This window comes from Lethenteron reissneri, chromosome 4 (assembly GCF_015708825.2).
Source record: "Lethenteron reissneri isolate LAM-NWPU_2019-01 chromosome 4, ASM1570882v1, whole genome shotgun sequence".
NCBI lineage: Eukaryota > Metazoa > Chordata > Hyperoartia > Petromyzontiformes > Petromyzontidae > Lethenteron > Lethenteron reissneri.
In genome coordinates, this window is record NC_083782.1 from 9,572,724 (window position 1) to 9,594,550 (window position 21,827).

At 46.7% G+C, this 21,827-nt stretch overlaps 1 protein-coding gene across 6 annotated transcripts in view; it reads right to left on the minus strand.

Moving 5' to 3' along the window:
• Positions 1-15,531, minus strand: part of LOC133350325 (protein strawberry notch homolog 1-like) — a 105,065-nt gene extending 89,534 nt beyond the window's left edge. For all 6 annotated transcript variants that reach the window (XM_061564570.1, XM_061564609.1, XM_061564599.1 and 3 more), the window contains exon 1: positions 15,230-15,531. The gene's annotated coding sequence lies outside the window, so the exon portion shown is untranslated. The remainder of the gene's footprint in view (positions 1-15,229) is intronic.
• Between the last annotated feature and the right edge of the window lie 6,296 nt (positions 15,532-21,827).

Genomic DNA, 21,827 nt, shown 5'->3' on the forward strand with positions numbered 1-21,827 from the left:
CAATGTCTCCATACATCAGGCTCTCCACTTAAAGCAATGTAAATTAAATGTCACAACAAAACCCATCAAGCACGCAGCCTTCTGGGAGTGCATAATTTCAGAAGCATTGATTCAACACATGCAAACTCTGAACTGGTTTTGACACACGGCGTCTCATCGGCTTTAATCAATTCACCAGCATCGGCGAACTGCCCATCTTACAGGCAAGCGGGCCCTACCTCCACCCCCCTTACGATACGGAGTCCCCAGTTCAACGGAACATTGAAACGGTGATACACAACTCAAAATAAGCACGACCGTCGCTGCAGAAAGTAAAAATAACGAGTGTTACATTTGGGCTAATGGAGATAACAGAACCGACAGTGAGAAAACAAAAAAATGGCAAATACAACTTACATTGTTAGATCATGATACGAAAGAGGACCGATTCTTAAATCAAATCGTGACCCCGAATCAGGAAAGCGTTATCGGATCGTGGTGGGGTGTGAATTATTACATGCGGAATAAAAAAAATACAAAGATCCCCCGTAAAGCCTTAACAGACTGTTGGGGCAAGTGCTGTTAGCGAGCACCTATGAAGGCCGGCACGGCACACGAGGCGGTTGGTGGCCAACACCACGCCCGCCGCCTTTGTCTCCCTACTGCCGATGTTTACACATGGCACCAGGTACTCATTTAAGTCTGAGTCGACCTAGGGTAGGCCCAGGACCTGTTAAAATAATCGTCACTAGTGTTGGCCATGAGCAGGAATCGAACCCGAGTCGCAAGGTTCGTAGCGCAGCGCGCTAACCGCTATACTACTGCTCCCACATGCCTAATAAACGCACACACACACACGCGCGTCACATGACCTACGAGTGCTCACTCGTGGTTACTGTAGCGAGCCGAGCTGTGTATACTACACAAATGCGGATTCTCCAGAGATAAGATGCTTTTTTGCCCCTGCATATTAAAGAAAATGTTGGGGGGCTGCTTCTTATAATGCGGTAGGGATGTGTACGTGTGTGCAACCGTATTCGTGTAACTTAACCCTTTCCATTACACGTACGTCTTTTGTTTTTTCTTCCATTTCCATTCCGACAACGTGCGTGTACGTCATCGGTACGTCTTCAGGTCAGAAGACGTACCGAGGCTCCAACAAGGCCATGCGGGAGGGCGTGTGGCACAATTCGGTGCCAGCTATCGTAGAGTGTGGTCGTGTCGCCGTGGTTCTCTGCGGTTCTCTGCAGTTAGCAACGTCGTCTTTAAAAACAATGGCCGCTATGCCTCTCTAAATAAAATTTACGCCGAACCGCTTGCGCGTTCCTAGATTCAGCGGTCAGAGGGGGACCCACCCTGCAACGTGCAGACGTCTCAGAACAGGAGAGGGTTGATGGACCCGGAACAGGCACAATTTTTGAGAAGAGTCTTCCTCTCGGACGGGTCTCATCGACTTATTTATTTATCCATAAAAGCCACAGAGTTCAAGGACTCCCATTTCAGGAGGGTGCTGCAGTGGGTTTTAATTTAAGATGTCTTCAGTCAACCTGTGAGCGCTTATACGTGGAAGGAAACCGGAGCACCCAGAGAAACCCTACGCTGCGCACCAGAGGATAAAACTATATCCCCCATGTAGAAGGCACAGATGATATTAGTCCGTCCGCACTTAGCTGTAGTACCTTCTCCTGACATGCCAGGGTATGGCTCCTGGACGCCGATGGGAAGTGAGTTTCGTAACATAAATACATTAAAAACGAATTTCTCTAGAACTGCTTTTTTGTGTTTCGTTTGTTGTCCTTCCCCAACACCTCCAATTAGCGCGGTTGGCTACGTACGGTGCTAAAGACTTTCAACGTACACGCACACAAACACACGATCTACCAACCCTCGCTGCCTCCACAGTTGCTGGACTACACGCCCGCGTGGCCACCACCAACCCAGCTCCCGTAATCCGGAGAATACGGTATTTGTGACCACTGTGGGGGGGGGGGGGGCATTTAATTTACTAGCGCTCTCACGAGAGGCTTATTTCATTATTATTCAGAAAACCTCTGCCGCCGCCGGGGCGCATGCGCTCAGCGGGTGCCGGCCTTCATGTGACGCGCCAGCAGCCCTCGGAAAGACCAGCGCGCGCAAGCGGCTTCCCGGCCTCCAACGCTCACCTAGCTGGGATTTGCGCTTTGCGGATTAACGCCGCCGCCTCCTCCTCCTCCCTGCAGGCGGTGCTCCCGTGCGCTGCTTTAAAATTCCGTTCACGTTTTCCGCTGCCCGCCCTCTCTCGCTCGCTCGCGTTCATTTTTAGCGCCGCCAAAGGCGAACTGAAAAACGGCTTCGGGCAAACGAGCCGAGAGCACCGAGCCAAGCCGGCATCGTCGGTTGGACGGGCTGCAACCCCCGCTGATGGGGCTCCAAAAAAAAAGGGCCTCATTATATTGAATAACGACCACAACACAATTGCATCCCAAAGGTCCGTTTGTCGCTTGGCTCGAACGTTATTTCATTTTGACGATAAAAATAAGACGCCTCTCCCTTGCGATGCAGCGGGCACTAATGACGATCGAGGTGGGTCTGCGTTTCGTTTTGTGCAAATACGTGAAACGTTATGTTGAAACAAACGCAGCCCCCCTTGCGTTGGTTCGGAGCGCACGCGACCAATCACAAAAGATTTCGGGCGAGCAATTGCACCCCCCCCGTCTTCTCGTCCATAATTGGGTTTCCGTTCACGTTCATTTGTAACAGCGTGTGAGCAAGGGCACGCGAGGGAGTGCAATGTGTGCACCGGTGAGTTTTAATCACAATTGAGGACGAGCACCCTCGTAGCGAAATGTGGCTTCGAGCATTCTTCGATTAAACGCAAAACAAACTCGGAAACGCTTTGGCCCCTTGCGGATTTAAGGTCCTTTCACATTTTCGGATTGGAATAACCTATCACGCAAATGCAAGTGTATCTTGTGCTCAAAAGAATGCTGGGCGGTGATCATCCCTGAACAACAAGAACCTTGAGCCATTCTGATGGCAGGGGCCAGTCTAATCATAAGACAATTTGCTCCAAGTTAAATTTTATATTGATTAATTTATCAAATTTAACCAAATGAAAACCCATTATTTTCTTATCTCTACTACAATGATGGTATTTAGGGACAAGGGGAGAGAGTGTTAAGACACAAGCAGTGTTGTACCAAAGAATTACATTAAAATGTCTTTGATATCCATCACAGCAAAATTTGAGCTTAGGCAATTCCCTGCAAAAATGACCGGCAAGCCTGTAATTGGGAATCGCGAGCCTTACGGAGTCACGAAGCCACATGAGCATTTGTATTTAAATATTACGTTGTAGAATTACGTCGAATAGGCGGACACGTCAAGAGGTCGGTGGGATACGTGGACATCTCCCATAAAAAGATAATTACAGGCTATGCACAAATAGGTAATCAACAAACTGCTTTGAACATGGGAGAACGCTTCACTCGAGGTTTATAAGCTGGTGAATGTACGCACGATTTAGAAAGCATCACCACGTACGAAAAAGGTCGGATTTGTGAACGTCTAATAGATAGAATGACGGTTACAGCGTGTGTGTGTGTGTACGCGCAAATACTGCACTGGGTGTGGAAGGTCGATTGATCAGGGTGGATATGTGATGGTCGGATATGCAGACGCTGTACTGAAATAAGCATGCGCTCATCGACAAATCGTGCTTTGATAACTATTTGGGTAGTCATTTATCAAACAGATCGAATACAACAACGAAAAGGGAATTATTTCGGCGCTCTACATTTTTTTTTTGCCAACGATGTCTGAAAAAGCGGATGACGAGTCTGTATATGTTGGTGGCGGTGGTTTTTTTTGTGGCGCAATACCACACGAGATAGGGACGCCGCGTATCCACACGCGTGCTCTAACGGGCGTGCTAACGTAGCGCCTTCTCGCAGGGCCTTTAACAACACTCTTGATTTAAGTCCCACGGTTTCACCATACATCACTTCCAAAGAATTTCTCCTGCGAGAACACCGAGCCACCGAGCCGGCCGGATTTATGTCACAAGCGTCAAAGGTCAAAGTGTGTCAACAAACTCAGCCGAGCACGTGTGACGGTGCTCACCATCACCACCAGCAATAGTAGCCCCTTGAGCCAGCAATGGAAATTCCACATTCCTCTGCCAGGGCTGGTCTCGGTGCAACATAACCACTGTTTGTTAGCTTTTCACAAATCGGTGCCGATTTGCATCAGGAGGAACGATGATGGCTTAAGTTGATCTCTAACTGGGATATGAATGCAAAGTATTTGCTCTGATCACAGCATAGTATAGATTATATTCAGCACACACAGTACACATGACATGTTTGGGGGCTGCGATACCAGTCGAGTGGTCTGCAAACTCGCCTCTGAACCAGTTTTCACGGGGGAAAACAGTTCGAGTCCCGCAAAGCCACTTGATAGTTTCTACAGGGATTCACCAGTGCATGCCATCTCCCACATTAGCAAGATCTTAAAGATTCCTACATCATTCAAACTAAGGAAATGTCTCACGTACCCATGCCGAATGTGAACATTGCTGCAGGTCAACCACTATATACTGTACATAGATCAATAAACGATCAAGACGTCCCTCTACCACACGGGACCCGCAAACACATTCCGCGCCAAACAAAACACGCCGCCAATGCAAGCCGGTCTCTATCCGCTGCTGAATGAAAGCCTCCAGGAGCTGCAATCGCTACCCCTCGCAGAGCCCGGTGCCAACAGCTGCGATGCGTCTGGCTCCTCCCGGGTGCTCTCAAGTCGTGCGACTCCCACACAGCCCACTGCCTCTCGCGTCTCTCGACCACCACCTTGGGCGCATTCCCTCGACAAGCTTCCAAGCCCTAACCGGTTCTAAACTAAACTATTTTTTTTATTTTACCTGGTAGGGTCCAAATGAAAGCACACTAAAGTGGCTCGCCATGTGGACATTTATTGCAGTCACATAGTCCAAATGCATGTTTCTAAACGGAGGGAAATATCCACACGACCACGTGGAGAACGTGCAAACTCCAAATATACAGGCATCAGGGTTGGGATCGAACCCACGCCCTCCTGTACACCAGGCGAGGCAGTAAACATCTCGCTACCAGTTCTATTCCACTGGCCCAGCTGCATGCACTCCAGCGCTTTCGAGGCAGGGTCGGTGGACCACGCAGAGATCACAGTGAGCTGCGAGACTGCCAGCCCGCTTGGGCTGCCCGGTGGGGACAGTCAGTGGCAGCACACAGCCAACAGTGGTTCAGAACCCAACTGCACCACGCAAAGTGCTCTTCTCTGTCGGTGGGGCCGCCACTGCCAAACACGTTTTGGTGCTGTTAATGGCGAAGGTTGCGAATTACTTTTGTTTGTGCTCATTGCACTATGGACAATGCGGTCGCTTAGTTTGTTCTGAGTGGTGTCTCCTCACACGGAGAGATGTTCTTCAGGTACCCAGATTCTGACCCTGGTGTTCACAGGGATAAAAAAAAAAACTCAAAGAAAGAGCAAATGTAAAATGCAAGCGTTTTAAATAGACTTACAAGACCAAGTTAAATTCCATTTCACTTTTTTGTAAAGCTAAAGTTTAGTGTATTCCTTAAAATAGTATTCCTAAAACGGATATGACATGAAACGAATCGTAGTCAGGAACGAGATGAATAATTTTCACTTCCCTTTTTTGTCAAATGCTAGCATTTAGGATTCACAGAATACAACGTAAATTAATATGGTAGCAATTCCTCATTTGACAGGGAAATGTGTTCCTGAAAAGTGGCACATTCAGCGAGGAATTGCTCCCTGTGCATTAGCAGGCCTAAACAAATTGAACAAATGCTAATTAAAATATTGTTTGCTCTATCAAATAAATCTAGTCCAATGGCAGGACAAAGAACTGAGATTTAAAGTAGGCCGCCACATAATGTATCATTCCGCCCGTATACCATACTGCTCAGCCCCACAGCTCAAGAAAGTAGTTAATCGTCGACTGCTCAGAAACTGCGTTATAACAGGATCGTACCACGTTATAACAGGATCGCACCGCATTATAACTGGATAGTGCCACGTTATAATGGGAAGGTGCCATGTTATATCGGGTTCACGGCGTTATAACGGGATCATGTCGCGTAAAAACTGGACCACGCCATGCTATAACGGATCGTGCCACAGTATAACGGTGCACCTTCCACGTTGTGCGAAAAGTGTTCCCCGATAGAAGAACGGCGTCGCAGCGACAAATGCGCGGTGTTCACACGGCGCGTTAAGGGAGGACTTGCCGTGTAAGCTGCACGTGATTGGGTCTATCCAAGTACAATAACAACTCACATTCGTCAGTAGTAATAGTAAAATAAAACATGTATAATCGGTGACGTTTGGGGCAGAAGCCCTTCTACAGAGCACAACAGTTATAATTCACTTGTGTGCTATGAGTAAGGGCCACTGCTGGAAATGTTTCAAAATAAAATACATTTTAAGAGCAGTGTTATTGACAAACGTGTTGCGTGTTTTTGTTCATTGTGCTTGTGCGCCACTATCAACGCAGCTTCGCGAAATCATTTATCAAATTACAGTTTATAATCAGGAACTGTAAAACTCAAAACACAAACCACCGTAACCGACTTGTCAGTGATAGCAAGTTGTTTACGAGAAATGATTTCGCTTTGGAAAACAATGTTGCATAACATTTTGATTCAAACCAGTTCAGTCGTTTACTTCCATGTAGACAGAACACCCCTATGAGGCTTTCCTGGCTCAATAAGGGCGACCATGATCATGTATTAATACAACACCTGCCGAGCCCCAATAAAGTTGGAAATCCTTCTGACCTTTGATCATCAGCACCAGCACAGCATCTCTGATTTTTTTATTAGCTTCGAAAAAGCATGTCAAGTCAAAAGTTAGAGTTAGTCTGTGCTCAAATCAGCAATCCGACCGCACTCAACTGTTTTTTTTTACTCTAAAAGCTGTGAAGGATTCTTGAGACTCCCTACAATGCGGTACCACCACACCATATCAAGCGTTCAAGTTGATTCTGCGCAACCAGCCGAGAACTCACGAGACCAGGATGAGACCAAAAAACAAAGACACCGGGATGAGTCTCATTTCGCAAGCGTGACCAGGGTCACCAACAGGACACTGGATCATAACGAGTAAAATAAATATCTAGGAGGGACCTTTTTTTGCGAATATCCTAAATGATGAAAAATAATAGGTTTTAGCATTTCTGGCCAAAAAAACAGGAGGTGTTTAGATGTTCAAACACCAAATAAATACCTTTTGCAAGGCATAAAGTCTGCATTAACCACACATACTTGTAGCAAAGCATGCAAACATACATGCTCTGATAATAAATGCATTCTCTTTGAAACGAATTGGCCTACAACAGAGACAGCCTTATTTATTGGCCTCGTGTCACTTGTGTTAGACCAGAAAACAACGCCCAAAGACGAACAGTAACTACGACAATGAAAATATCAGAACACTTGTAGCTCGGGTCGTTTGAAAGCAAATAGAAATCTAAATAAAAACAACCGTATCAACTTGAGATATCAACCCAAGAGGGACGACGATGATGATGACAAAGAAGAACTAACACCCCCGAAATGGGATTTGCGATCACAACCTTCTGATTTGCAAGCCAAGCTCTCGGGCACCACCCCAATCGCAAGCTAAAACGTCGTGACGCCGATATAATAATCCCAGCTCAGAACGCGTAGAGTTTGAATGTCCCGTGCTGAACGTGAAAAAACACACAAACCGACAATGCGCATTCGTGCGGGGAAAATAAAATAACGTGAATACGATTCTCAGGTCAATGCAGCACTCGACAACAAGCTTTGACCATTATCCCAGCGGCGGCATCACGTTTATTTAACTTTTGAAGTCAGGATGTACGGGAGTACTTCAAGTCTTGTTTATTGCAAGGCCTTGTGTTGTCATAATGGTCACATTCCATGACAGATATGATACGTAAGGCACACCAAAAGGGAAAATCTCAAACGGCAAATCTTTAACTTAAAACGTGAACCTCAATTTTCACGTGAATGTGAAAGAATGCTGACAAACAGTTCTAGATCCGTTCATCGGTTGTTCTACGATTTGGTTCCAAGTTCAAATACCAGTTGGGGGTTGACTCAGCCCATCATCATCCATCTGAAATTGCCAAACGGTGAAGGTGCAAGTGAAGGTGGAGGTTGCAGCCCTGAAAAAGTTCACTCACTGGCAGAAGGATCCTCCACTCGAGGGAGCTCTAGAGAGCCCCTCTCGAGGGTATTTTGGCTGCTCTGCCACAATGACCAAACATCCCTTTGCATATCCACAAAATCAAATGCAATCTGACTTTTAAGAAACATTTCAAGGCCTCCTCTGTCTGTCTGGGCCACGCTTTCGAGCAGCCCTGAGAACTTGGCTCTACACCTCCGAGTTGTCGACTTGTCTGAAAACTCTGGCGCATTATAAAATATCATTATTATTTTATCTTGGAAGAGGTGGGATTACCCATACTTCACGGCACATCACACATGACCTGTCGATCGACTGCAGTGTACTCATTTGTACAGCTGAAATCAAACTGGTTAATGTAGCAGTCCAGTGGGTTGCAATCAAGCGACTTCACCGCCCGTTACACCATAGCAGCACGAGAGTTGATTAAAAAAAGTGAGTACCAATTGACGGAAACATCAACAGTGGGTGTCCCCTATGGAGAGACTGGTCTCCACCATGAGAATGTGTAATTCATGCCACCAACTCAGGGCCAGGAATGGAGATGAACATCGCCACATTGCTTGTTTGACCAAGGAGGCACTTTGACTCTTTGAAAGTAGAGTAAACCACTGTGTTTGTAGTTCTACGTTTCCTTTTATTATGCTTACGATTTTATTGAAAAAAAATTATTTGCTGTTCCAGCTGTATTTTCTTTTGCGGCATTTCCCAAATCTATCTCAGAGGAATGTATTACAAATTGATACTTGCAACATCAAAACTCATGCACGTGTTTGTGGTAATAATTAGGATTAGTGCCTCCCAAAAGACTGAACTGTCTGTAAACTTTAAAATGCTCAAGTCAGCGATGAGAAAGGAAAAGACAGCATGCCATGGAGCACAATCCCTCCATCAACACAGCACATTGTGTCCCCTGTTATTTATAGCTCCCACAACCGAGGATATTTCTTAAGAAGCCCGTACCTGTAAAACATTCATAAAAGCCCTCGCTCGGTCTTTACGACAAAAAAAAACCAGCACCAAAGTTTTTTTGTTTTCCTCTCACCGTATACGAGACATGCAAGAGGCTGGTTGCTACTGTGTGCATCGCCTTTTGGCGATAGTTGTTAATTCGGCTGAAACATCTGCTTGGGGACGGTAATGCGCCACGGTGGAGAGATGTTAACGACCTTGCCTGGTATACAGGTGGTCGTGGTTCGATCCAGACCCAAACGCTTGTATATGTGGAGGTTGCACGTCCTACCCATGGTCATGTGGTTTTTCCCTCCACATTTAGAAACGTGTGTTTAGAGCATTTGGCTGCTGCTATACATTTCCACGTGATAAGCCATTCCTTTCAGCTATCATTTGACTTCTGAAAAAGAGCTATATCGCTCAATGAGCCTTACCTGGTAAAATAACGTATATTTCATAGTTTTTTTATGCTTTTGCTAATCAAAATAAAAAAGACACCAAAGAACAGCCTCTGTAAATATTCCCATCAGATAGATGGATACACACGAAAGGAAGCGACCTTTCACGAAGTCAAAGTGGCAATACTGACTTCAGGACGCTTTGACCAAAAGACAAGACAAAGTGTTTCCCTGCTCACTGAGAGAGTGTTCATCTCTGTTGACGACCCCAGCCAGCAGAGGAAATTCCACATTCCTGTGACAGGCGACAATTTAACCAAAAGGCAGCCACTGCAAAAGTATGTAATAGGGCAAATTAACAATCCATCTTTTAAAATCAACAGCACTAGTCATTATTATTGCCAAATGCATTATAATTATCTGCATTAGCGTATTTATATTTCATTGCACTAATATTAAAATCCACATTGCATGTTACGTATAGTGAGTTATGAAATGCATGCACACATTCTATTAATTAGTTTACGCGATACATTTTAAACTGTGGTGCATTGAAATCGCTTTGCGGAACATCGTCATTTAAGCTAAAAGGTTTTCACTCCTTACTTTTTTTCCAGTCCTGTACACAACTATAAATGTTCAGAGATATCTCTTTATATTTTATATTGGCAACATTCTCGCATATTAAGTAATCGGTTTACCTGATTAACCAGCTGATTGGAGAAAAAAAATAAAATAATAATATCTATGGGACCTTTTTGCCAGTATCAAATTTTTTTTTTCCAAAGAACACAGGATGAGATGTTACCATCATTTGTGCAAAGGTAGTATACAGAAACCAAGTTTCCTCATTGAACTAATAATGTAAAGAAAGGAACTGACCAGCACAGCCCCTTCTGAAAAGTAACCTTGAGAACCTACAAATGCTCTCCCGTGTATAAACTAAACGTGCTTAGTACTGTACCAAATGAAACAGCTGTTGAATTGGCTGGGTGACAGTAGTTAGCGCACCCAACTCAACTATTAAGTTCCAATTGCCTGGTTCGGTCATCACCTCAAACCCATCATTCCTATCCAAGATCGATACCAAAAAAGATTAGGAGCAATTTTTGGGAACTCGACAGTGGTTGACTAGAATAGAGAATGGCTGGGCTCACGGGAATGTGGAATATGCACCACCTGTTCTGGACCCCCATGGAGTCCACTTTGCCCCATGCAGATCCAATACACAAATCATCACGTGACCCACACAAAAAACACTGTCAAACGGAGAGAGGAAGCAGTCAAACTGCAAGCGCCTTTAGCCAAGGCAAGTAGTCATCAAACAACCACCTACCTCCTTGTATGTGTGTGTGTCTATGTTGAACTTCTTTCGTACCGTACGTAGCCAAGCGTGCTAATCGGAGGTACGGGAGAAGGACAACAAAACTAAAACACAAATAATATATTCTAAAGAAATGCGTTTTCAATCGAGATGATGTAAAAGTGCCTCGGCTCCAGCGGTTTCCGAATATCGGAAGGAAGAGCGTTCCAGACGGCCGCAGAAACGCATCCAAAAGCGCCGCACGATGAGGTGACCGTCACACTCCTGAGTGACATCGCACTCCTGTCTGTCAACATCTCTATCTCCTCTCCTCCCGCATAGACTTTGCCTGTGCATGGTGTTAACACATTCCTATGTGTGTATGTTGAACTTCTTTCGCACCGTACGGAGCAAACCCGTTGCTAATCGAAGACGCACTTCCTGCATGTCCAAAGCATTGTTGGTGCATCACAAATCCCCTATTGTGCTGTGTGAGCTGCCCAAATTGTACGGCTTTAATAAGGTGATCGAAATAAGGTGGTACAGAAAGCAGGTCGTCAGCCAAACTGTTCCCATGTTTCGTCTTCTCCCTCTGCAACACGAATCGCGGTGGGGCTGACGAGTCACTCCACCACACTGATTAACGAACAAACATTGTTGTTCGTTTACAAACTTATCTACGCAAAGTTGCCTCCCTAATCGCAAAAAAACAATGGGGTAGGTAACTCATCAACATTGGCAGCCTCGAAGCCTGTGGTGCAAATTCCACTTTCTTATGGTGGAAGTGAGTCTTTGTTCAGTATTAGCTTATGTAAATTATGTAACGTGTATCCAAGTGTACTCAGATTGTAAATGTTGTCTGGATTTGCTCTCCAACACACAACCGGGGTGCTGCACTAGTAACGAATTAGCATGTTGTGTTTATGTGACTAAGCCCTTACTGCGTTGGCTGTGTCGTATGGCGGCGTGTTTAACGACACACATTTACTTGATCTAACCAAAAAGAAAACCTCTATTGTGAATCACACACACACAAGCCGCGTAGGCGTTCAAACGACACCGCCTAATGAGAACGAGAAAATAAACACTGCGATTATTTACGCATCGTTTAAAAATACAGAAGACCATTTTTTTCATCTTCTCAGTCACTTCCTGACGAACCACCCCCGCCCAAACCCCGACCTCGCCTAGATTCCTGCCCAGCGAGGGTGCACCTAACCCCGGGTCGGTTAGTAGGCCGCAGCGGGTGGGTGTGGGACGGGCGACATTGCAGCGCGGAGGATAATAAACTAAGCAGTGTTCGTAAGGGACCAAAGCACAGATTGTAGTTTAAGGTCACAGTTTATTTGCGCGACATCACTACTCTCTCTATAAGCAGCTTCGTTAAACTACTCGGCGCTATTTGTATTAAGGAACGCGTATCTTATTGTGCGAGCGAGTGTGTGCTCGTTGTAGTCTTAGAAGCGAGGCGTCGTTATAGATTCCTCAATTCGCCCACTACAATGTCTAAATCTTCCGATGTTACAGCGCACTGAGGAGAATGCTCACGTCGTAAAATCAGTTCACCAATTAAATAACGATTATTAAAAATATATATAATCTATTAACAGTACAATACATACGAGTCGTCCTTCTTGACGGAGCGTTGAGGTAAAAAAAAAATTCTAGATTTGAAGTTTTCTTGACTGCAAGGATCCATACTCTTAGGTTTTTTTCGGTAAAGTCCGTAGGTAAAAAATAATAAAATAATAATAAATGACAATAAATCAATTAAATCACGACGTTTCGGAGGCAACACAAGTCTCCGTCTTCAGGTGGGACCGTCACAGCTAAATTTACTGTATCAAGTGAGGAGGAATCCAAGAAACAAGATCTTAAATACAAGTTAAATACAAGTTATTATTTGTTATTACCTACGCGACTTTACCGAAAAAACCTAAGAGTATAAAAAACAAATGTTCGGCAAAGCTTTAGCGCCCTTCCATGCCTTGCTCGCGCGGCAGAAGGGCACCCACGAGGCCCCTTTCAAAGGGTGTTTTGGCCTACTCTTCCACTCTCACCAAACGTCTCTAGAGGCAGAGGGTGGTAGTAATCCACACTTAACCTCTCCACACGCGACATGGCCAATCTACTGCGGATGTACCCGTGTTAAGACTGCCGGGTGGACAGGTGTAATGTTGTTTTAAGTGCCGTGCCCGGAGATCGAACGTTCTAACTCACGGTAGGTCTGGAGACTTAGGTCATAAACAGGTTGTTAGGGAAAGGAATCCGAGTATTGTACCTTAATTATACTTCATTACTCTATCACATGGGCCACAACAACGATTTGAGGGCAAAGCAATTGAGTTTGATTACAGAAATTATCAGCGATTTCATCAATTGTAGTATCATTAAATGCACAATTCACTGTGTTGTATTTCGTGTTTAAATTAATAGGGCAAATACTTATTCGAAATACTGTACCAATAATCATGTCCACACAATCACTAAATCGTGTTAACTTCAAATCTAGATCGTGTTAAGAAGGTATAAACTCACAGGGTCGAATTGTAATGATTTCACACAGTTAAATGGACATAACACGCTCACCCATTTTTTTTTTACAAATAAAACAGCGTCAACGTGAAAATAATACAATATTAAAATTACAAAGTTCCCTTTAAATGCCCCCTGCTCGCGCCACTCACCCAACCTCGCCTAGATTCCTGCCCAAAGAAGGTGCACCCTCCCTGGGTGGCTCACAAGGCCGCAAGGGGTTGAAAGGGAAACGATACGTTTCAAGTATTTCTCGGTGTACACGTGTGTTCAGGCAACAAAGTACGTTTATACATCACACATGCGACACACAACACAGCAGAATGCACGATATAGCACACACGGAGTAAACATGTGCACTGTAGTGCACAGCCTAAGATTACTAATATCACACAAGGAGTATTATACAGCGAGTAGAATACGGGATACATCACAACATGCAGTGCACACACGCGTACTCGTGTCGACGAATTAGTAGAGTACCGTATACCACATGCAATACACAGCTGAGTGGAGTATCATATATAATATACAGCTCCGTAAGGAATACTGTATACCACACATGCTTACAGTACTGGAGTACACAACCGTATTGAATATACTGTACCACACATGCTTATAGTAATAGAGTACACAGCCGTATTAAATATACCACACACGCTTACAGTAGTACACAACCGTATTGAATATACCACACATGCTTACAGTAGTAGAGTACAGCCGTATTGAATATACCACACATGCTTACAGTACTGGAGTACACAAACGTATTGAATATACCACACATGCTTACAGTAGTAGAGTACACAACCTTATTGAATATACCACACACGCTTACAGTACTGGAGTACACAACCGTATTGAATATACCACACATGCTTACAGTAATAGAGTACACAACCGTATTGAATATACCACACATGCTTAGAGTAAACAACCGTATTGAATATACCACACATGCTTACAGTACTGGAGTACACAACCGTATTGAATATACCACACATGCTTACAGTACTGGAGTACACAACCGTATTGAATATACCACACACGCTTACAGTAATAGAGTACACAACCTTATTGAATATACCACACATGCTTACAGTACTGGAGTACACAACCGTATTGAATATACCACACACGCTTACAGTAATAGAGTACACAACCGTATTGAATATACCACACACGCTTACAGTAATAGAGTACACAACCGTATTGAATATACCACACATGCTTACAGTACTGGAGTACACAACCGTATTGAATATACCACACATGCTTACAGTAATAGAGTACACAACCTTATTGAATATACCACACATGCTTACAGTACTGGAGTACACAACCGTATTGAATATACCACACACGCTTACAGTAATAGAGTACACAACCTTATTGAATATACCACACATGCTTACAGTACTGGAGTACACAACCGTATTGAATATACCACACATGCTTACAGCACTAGAGTACACAGCCGAGAAGATTAATATAAACTGTGTACCACACAGCCCAGGAGATAACTGCGAGCACCGCACACCAAGTCCGTACTAGAGTACACAGGCCAGTACTGTCTACACCACACGTGAAGTGTAAACTCGAGTACGGCCCCAACAGAGTCACCGCACACCTGCAGTACACACACGTGCACAGGCGTACACTCGAGTACACACAGCCCAGCGGGGCAACACACACGCACGCCGCATACATAATCCGCAGGGGCCAGAGCGCATAGGGGCCCGGGAAGGAAACAACAGCCGAGGCAGACAGCCTCGAACGCACGACGCCGAGTCGTGAGAGTCTTCCCCTCCCTTCTCTCCCCTCGCAGCGCTCATCTCACCGCTGCTGTCGCCGACGAAGACGATGATGGCGATGATGGCGATGATGATGATGACGATGATGGTGGTGTTCGAAGCGATGGGAGATTGGCTTCCCCTAGCCGACGACAATGTCGTTGTTGTCGCCACCGCCTCCCAGTGCCTCGGGTCTCGGGTTCCTCCCTCCCGTACAACCACGAGCCCCCCGCCCGCCCGCCCCAATCCTCTCGTCGGCTCGCTCGCTCCCTCCCCGCCGCCTCAGCCCACCCGACTTGCTCGCTCGGTCGCCTCCTCCTTCCGCTAAGAGCGGGGCCCGCACGCCACGACTTTCATGGGGGAACGCGTCACACGCATAAATAAAGTGGGGTGGGGGGAGGCGAGGGGCGGAGTCAGGGGGGGGGGAGTTGGCGGTGTTGATTTCTGGGCGGGGCTACGAGGTTATGGGGCGGGGCCACGAGGATAAGGGGCGGGGCCACGAGGATAAGGGGCGGGGCCACGAGGATAAGGGGCGGGGCTACGCGGTTATGGGGCGGGGCCACGAGGATAAGAGGCGGGGCCACGAGGATAAGGGGCGGGGCTACGCGGTTATGGGGCGGGGCTACGCTGATAAGGGGCGGGGCCACGAGGATAAGGGGCGGGGCTACGCGGTTATGGGGCGGGGCCACGAGGATAAGGGGCGGGGCTACGCGGTTATGGGGCGGGGCCACGCGGATAAGGGGCGGGGCTACGCGGTTAAGGGGCGGGGCCACGAGGTGAAGGGGGGCGTGGTTACCCATGTGGGGGTATCCACGTGCGCGCGTGGGATTTAATTATTGTTGCCGTCATTCATAATAATAACAAGCCTCAACACAACTAAAACTATTAATATTCTTTGGTTCTTTCGGTAAAGTCATGTAGATAAAAAAAAGAAAAAAACCACGACGTTTCGATCGCAACACATCAGGGAATTTTTTTCTATTTACGTGACTTTACCGAAAGAACCAAATAATATGAATTCCCGCAGTCACGAAAGCTTTAATTCAAAATAAAACTTTTTTATTTTACCAGGTTAGGCCCACTGAGCTATAAATAGCTATTTTTTAGAAGCGACTTGGCAATTACGAATGATGGCTCAACCTCGTGGCTTATCGAGTAGACATTTGTCTCAGCCAATTAATTATTACTCTTAAACGCGCGATGTTGATTCTAAATACGGAGGGGAAACACCGAAGGACCCGGAGAGAAATCCACGCGAACACGGGGAGAGAGAGAGAGAGAGGTCGGGGTCGAACCCATGACCTCCTGTAAACATGGCAAGGAAGATAAGATCACGCCACCGTGGCGCGCCCACTTCGTCAAGCGCAAACACAATTCATCAAGAACACCGCGGTGGCCTTGAAGGCGACGTTTCGAGAAATGTTCATTAAGTATTTGAGCCAGCTGGCCAGGCTTGGCCTAAAACCAATCCAACTTTTCACCCGGGCAACTGGTGAGCAATAGGCCAAAGTGTTCCTAACATTAAAACTTAACGGTAACATTAAAACTTCCAATAACAGCAATGGTCCTTCGTATGACATTAATAGTGCGTTATAAAGGGTCATTGCCAGAAACGTCGCCTTATACGTTTGCTTGTAAGACCTCAGTGTTAATTGGCAAATGCGTTGGGGTTGTTTTCCCTTGTATTTAAGTGTGCTTTATGCACCGCTACCAACGCAGCAACAGCAGCAGCAGCGTTACCAGACAATTTGAATAACAATGCAGTGCGGCTCGGTGTTGTGATTCACGAGCCTCTGCCCCGAGTACACGTGAGTTGGAGCCCAGACAAGGAGGTGACGTGATCGTTGCTGAACGCGTGCTCGGCGTTTGCCGGCGGGCGAAAGAGATGCACACTTGAAGTTACTCAAACTAAACAAAGCCTGTGTTGGCTTGCGGTTAACAAACGAATTCATTATCGGGTCGCACTCGTCACGCGCACAAAGTGCTTGCCACGAATGCACCGCAGTAACCTTACTGGTCTCGTCAAGGAGCATAAACCATCATCACGCGAAATCGGCGTTTGGCTGGCCATCGAACAAAGACGATCACCGCATCGCGCTTTATGCGGCCGTCTGGAACGCTCTTCCGTCCGATATTAGAAAGCTACTGGAGCTACGCACTTTTAAATCATCATCTAGATTGACAAACTAATTTATTTATAACTGCACATCCGATCAGCGCGGTTGGCTACGTACGGTGCGAAATAAGTTCAACGTACGTACGATGTCACAGACGAGCAGGAAGGCAGCAGCAGCCGCCAGGCGTTGAGTCGTCACCAATTTCTGCCCCCACGTGCCGCCCAATCTCTGTGATCTTCCGTCTACAAAGGCGTAGTCGCTCAATTGATGCGTCGCGAGACCAGGAATGCGTTTGCGCCCGGAAGGGAAAAACAACGCGCGAGTTAAGGGGACAGCACTCGATCCCGTGCACATGAAACGGACGATGTCCATATTCATGCTGCGCCGCCTTCACTTGGCGTAGCCAGGGCACGGGTCCTCCTCAATGTCCACGGGAAGGGAGTGTGTCTGCACAGCATCTGCTGTGTGTGACCCGCCAACCCTCGCCGTTGCCTTCACAGGGCCGGGTTGCTGGTGTGTGGAGATAAGACAGTTTATAATAGAGGGGGTTTTCTGGGTTAGATCGCTTAAATACGCGTAAATACGCGATCTAACCCAAAAAACATCTATTGTGGATGATATTGGTCGCGAAAGCCTACGTGTTAAAATAAGCCACTTTTATATTCTTGGTTCTTTCGGTAAAGTCACGTAGAAGACAAATAATTAAAAATATCTATAAAAACAATAAAAATGCTACAGGCCGGCACGAGCTTAATCCGGCACTGAGTATAGCACCAAATGAAGGCCTGCACAGTGGCACGCGAGGGGGTGGGTGGCCAGCACCACGCCCGGCCACCTTTGCCTCCTCCTGCTGCGCACGCACTACGACCCCTTCCACAGCCCCTACCACTACCCCCACACGCAGAGCCGTCTCTCGGCGTACGGCGAATCGAGGCGACCGCCCCGGGCCCCGCGCACCCCCCCCCCCCACACACACCTATATGGACGGCCCTGCGGCCATGCATGTCAGGTCTCGCAGACTGCCATCCCTGAAAGTCGTGGGATTTTACAATTTCGGGTGTCTCAGGGTTGCGTTTCCCTCTGTGATGACGTTCACATACCGTGTCAACCCATACGGGTTACCCCGTATTCTTGTACAGGGAAATTTGAGTTTTCAGGTCCATACGGCGTGCAGCGTTTCCATACGGGCAAACACAAAACATGTTTGTCTATTTGTTTGTGTTTCTCCCTTGTGATGGGGCTTTGTAGGATGAACGTTGAGATTTATAAGGGCCACGGGGTGACCGATAAGGTGTGAATTGGTCTGTAATAACGTAGGGCACTGATAAGGGGTTGACAGCTTTGCGTTTAATTGAATTGTCAAATCGCAGGATCGTGAAAGATTTTGGTGGATTGGGAGAGGCCTTCATCTAGCTCGGGATTTGACCGTGGCTGACGACGATGATGAAACGTACAGAGGTGAGACCCAACTGCGTTGGGGTTTAAACGTGGTATGGCATCGTACCTAGTGCTTGAACCAGTGCGCCCACCGCTCCCCGCAAGGGCCAATCGCCCACACGCACGCAAAATTGGAATAAAATCGCCCCGTATCACTTTTCACGGTTATTTTCCGACCGTCCTGGCCACAGGGCCCTTCCCTCTATGCAAATCGGTGACCAGCTACGCCATGCATGGGGTGTGTCGTGCCGGCGTCAGCGTGGGGAGGGAGACGTTAACCTATTGAACTCCCTCCACGCCTACGTGGTCTTGAGAGACGGCGACGATGTTGCAATAAAGCCGAGCCTGCACTAAGCAGCGCCTGCTCCGCGCCAATACACAGCGCTGCACACATTTCTGTGCCACACTAAAACCCAGACCATATAAATCTTGGTCCTCACGTAACTCCAATCCTCACTGAACCCCAGTCCTCACTAAGGTCTGGTCCTGACTAAGGCAGGGTCCTCACTAAGGCCTGGTCCTCACTAAACCCCAGTCCTCACTAATACATGGTTCCTAACTATACTCCAATCCTTACTAAACCCCAATACTCACTAAGGCCTGGTCCTCACTAAACTCAGACCTCACTATGGCCTGGTCCCCAATAAACTCGAGTCTTCACTAAACCCCAGTCCTCAATAAGGCCTGGGCCTCACTAAACCCAATTCCTCACTAAGGCCTGGTCCTCACTAAACTCAGACCTCACTATGGCCTGGTCCCCACTAAACTCGAGTCTTCACTAAACCCCAGTCCTCAATAAGGCCTGGGCCTCACTAAACCCAATTCCTCACTAAGGCCTGGTCCTCACTAAGGCCTGGGCCTCACTAAACCCAATTCCTCACTAAGGCCTGATCCTCACTAAGGCCTGGTCCTCACTAAACCCAATTCCTTACTAAACCCCAGTCCTCGTTAAACCCCAGTCCTTACTAAACTCCAGTCCTCACTAAGGTCTGGTCCTTACTAAACTCCAGTCCTCACTTAGGCCTGGTCCTCACTAAACTCCAGTCCTCACTAAGGCCTGGTCCTCACTGTAAGCTGGCCACACATTATCTCCCAGCGGCTTCACTCTCCACTCATTCTGCTGGGAATCATTCGACGTTGATGTGCATCAAAGCGACATGAACTAAAACGAAAAACGTAACTTTTTATTGTGCTAGCTAAGGCCCACTGAACTTTATAGTTATTTTTCAAAAGCGGCCTGGTCACATGATACCTCAACGAAGTGGCTTATATAGACATGTATGTCAGCCGAATACTCTAAAAACATGTTGATTCTAAATGTGGAGAGGAAAACCGAAGGACCCGGGAAAAAGCCATTCGGGTACGGATAAAACACGCAAACTCCAAATATACAACACCAGGTTTCAGGGTCGCGATCGAACCCACGACCTCCTGTATACCAGGCGAGGGAGTTAACATCTCCTAGCCACCGTGGTGATGATGATGAGAGAGACACGCGAACTCCAAATATACAGCAGCAGGCGTCAGGGTCGCGATTAAACCCACGACCTCCTGTATACCAGGCGAGGGAGTTAACATCTCCGAGCGCGCACGCTCACTTCACGAATCGGGACGCATCGTTCGATCGAGAACTTGAAGTGAGCGAGAGAGCCAATAGTGCGAATTCAACATTGCTATGACGGCGCGGAGAGTCTCTCTGTGTGGCGAGAGGTTGAGAGTTTTGAAATGAGTCTTTTAACACGCGTAGGCTTTGACAATTTTGGTAAATCGCCTGATGGCGCTGGTTGTTGTAATCACCAGCACTACGTGACGGTACTCAAATTCAATCTTGATTTGAAGCGTTCGTGACTGCAGGAATCCATACTCTTTGGTTCTTTTGGTAAAGTCACGTAGGTAGAAAATTAATAGATCACGACGTTTCGATCGCAACACAAGCAATCGTCATCAGGTAGGACAACAAGAGAAGCAGTTTTTTTTCTTGCCGTCTATTATTTTTCTACCTACGTGACTTTACCGAAAGAACCAAAGAGTAAGGTACTAAACTTGTAAATGTGTTGTAGGTTAACTCTCCCACACACCGGTATGCTGAAGCAGTAACTAATTGGCACGGTTTGTTTAACAAACCGTACTAATTGTCTGTCGAGCGGCGTGGTGGGTTAACGACACATTTATATTTACGCGATCCAACACAATTTTGTTCTTTGTTATAGAGATATATTTGAATATATTTTGAAAGTTTTTTTATTTTCATATACACGGTACAATAATATTTGGGTTGCGTACTGTATGTAGTAAAGATATGCACACATGAAGCAGCTTCGTATGGTAGATATATCTCATTCAACAGTGATTTCTCGCGGTCTTTAGGACGCCTCCACATGGATTTAGATTTTTTTTTTAATCCTCCCAGCGAGGCTAAAAACATTCTCGCAAAACTGGAATTTATAAAGAAATATGATCCGTGTTTCATGGTACAGTGAATACGCGCATAACCAGTTTTGCAACAGGATTATTGTCCGGAAAGGCGAGTGATTTATCGTGTGGATAGGCTGAGAGCCTGATCATTGCAGCCCCTCTCTAATTTTAGCAGGACAAGTCTGACGACAACAAAAAACCCAAATGTATTTACTTGGAGAAGCCCAATAATTGGCATCAGATACCGTACCAACTTTTGCAATTTGATGTGCGCCATCGCCAGGTATTGAACCGTCCTTTAACGGGGTGCAGGGGTCGGTCTGCAACGCTCGCGTGGGCGTTTTGTGGGCATGCGGTGAAGGCGCCCGCACGCACACACACGCACGCACACACACACACGCACGAGCAGGCACGCACACACGCACGCACGTACGCACGCACACGCACGCACACACATACGCACGCGCACGCACGCACGCACACACACGCACGCACACACGCACACACACACGCACGCACACACACACACGAACACACACGCGCACACACACGCACGCACACACGCACGCACACACGCACACACACACGCACGCATACGCACGCAAGCACACACACGCACGCACACACACGCACACACAAGCACGCACGCACACGCACGCACACACACACACACATA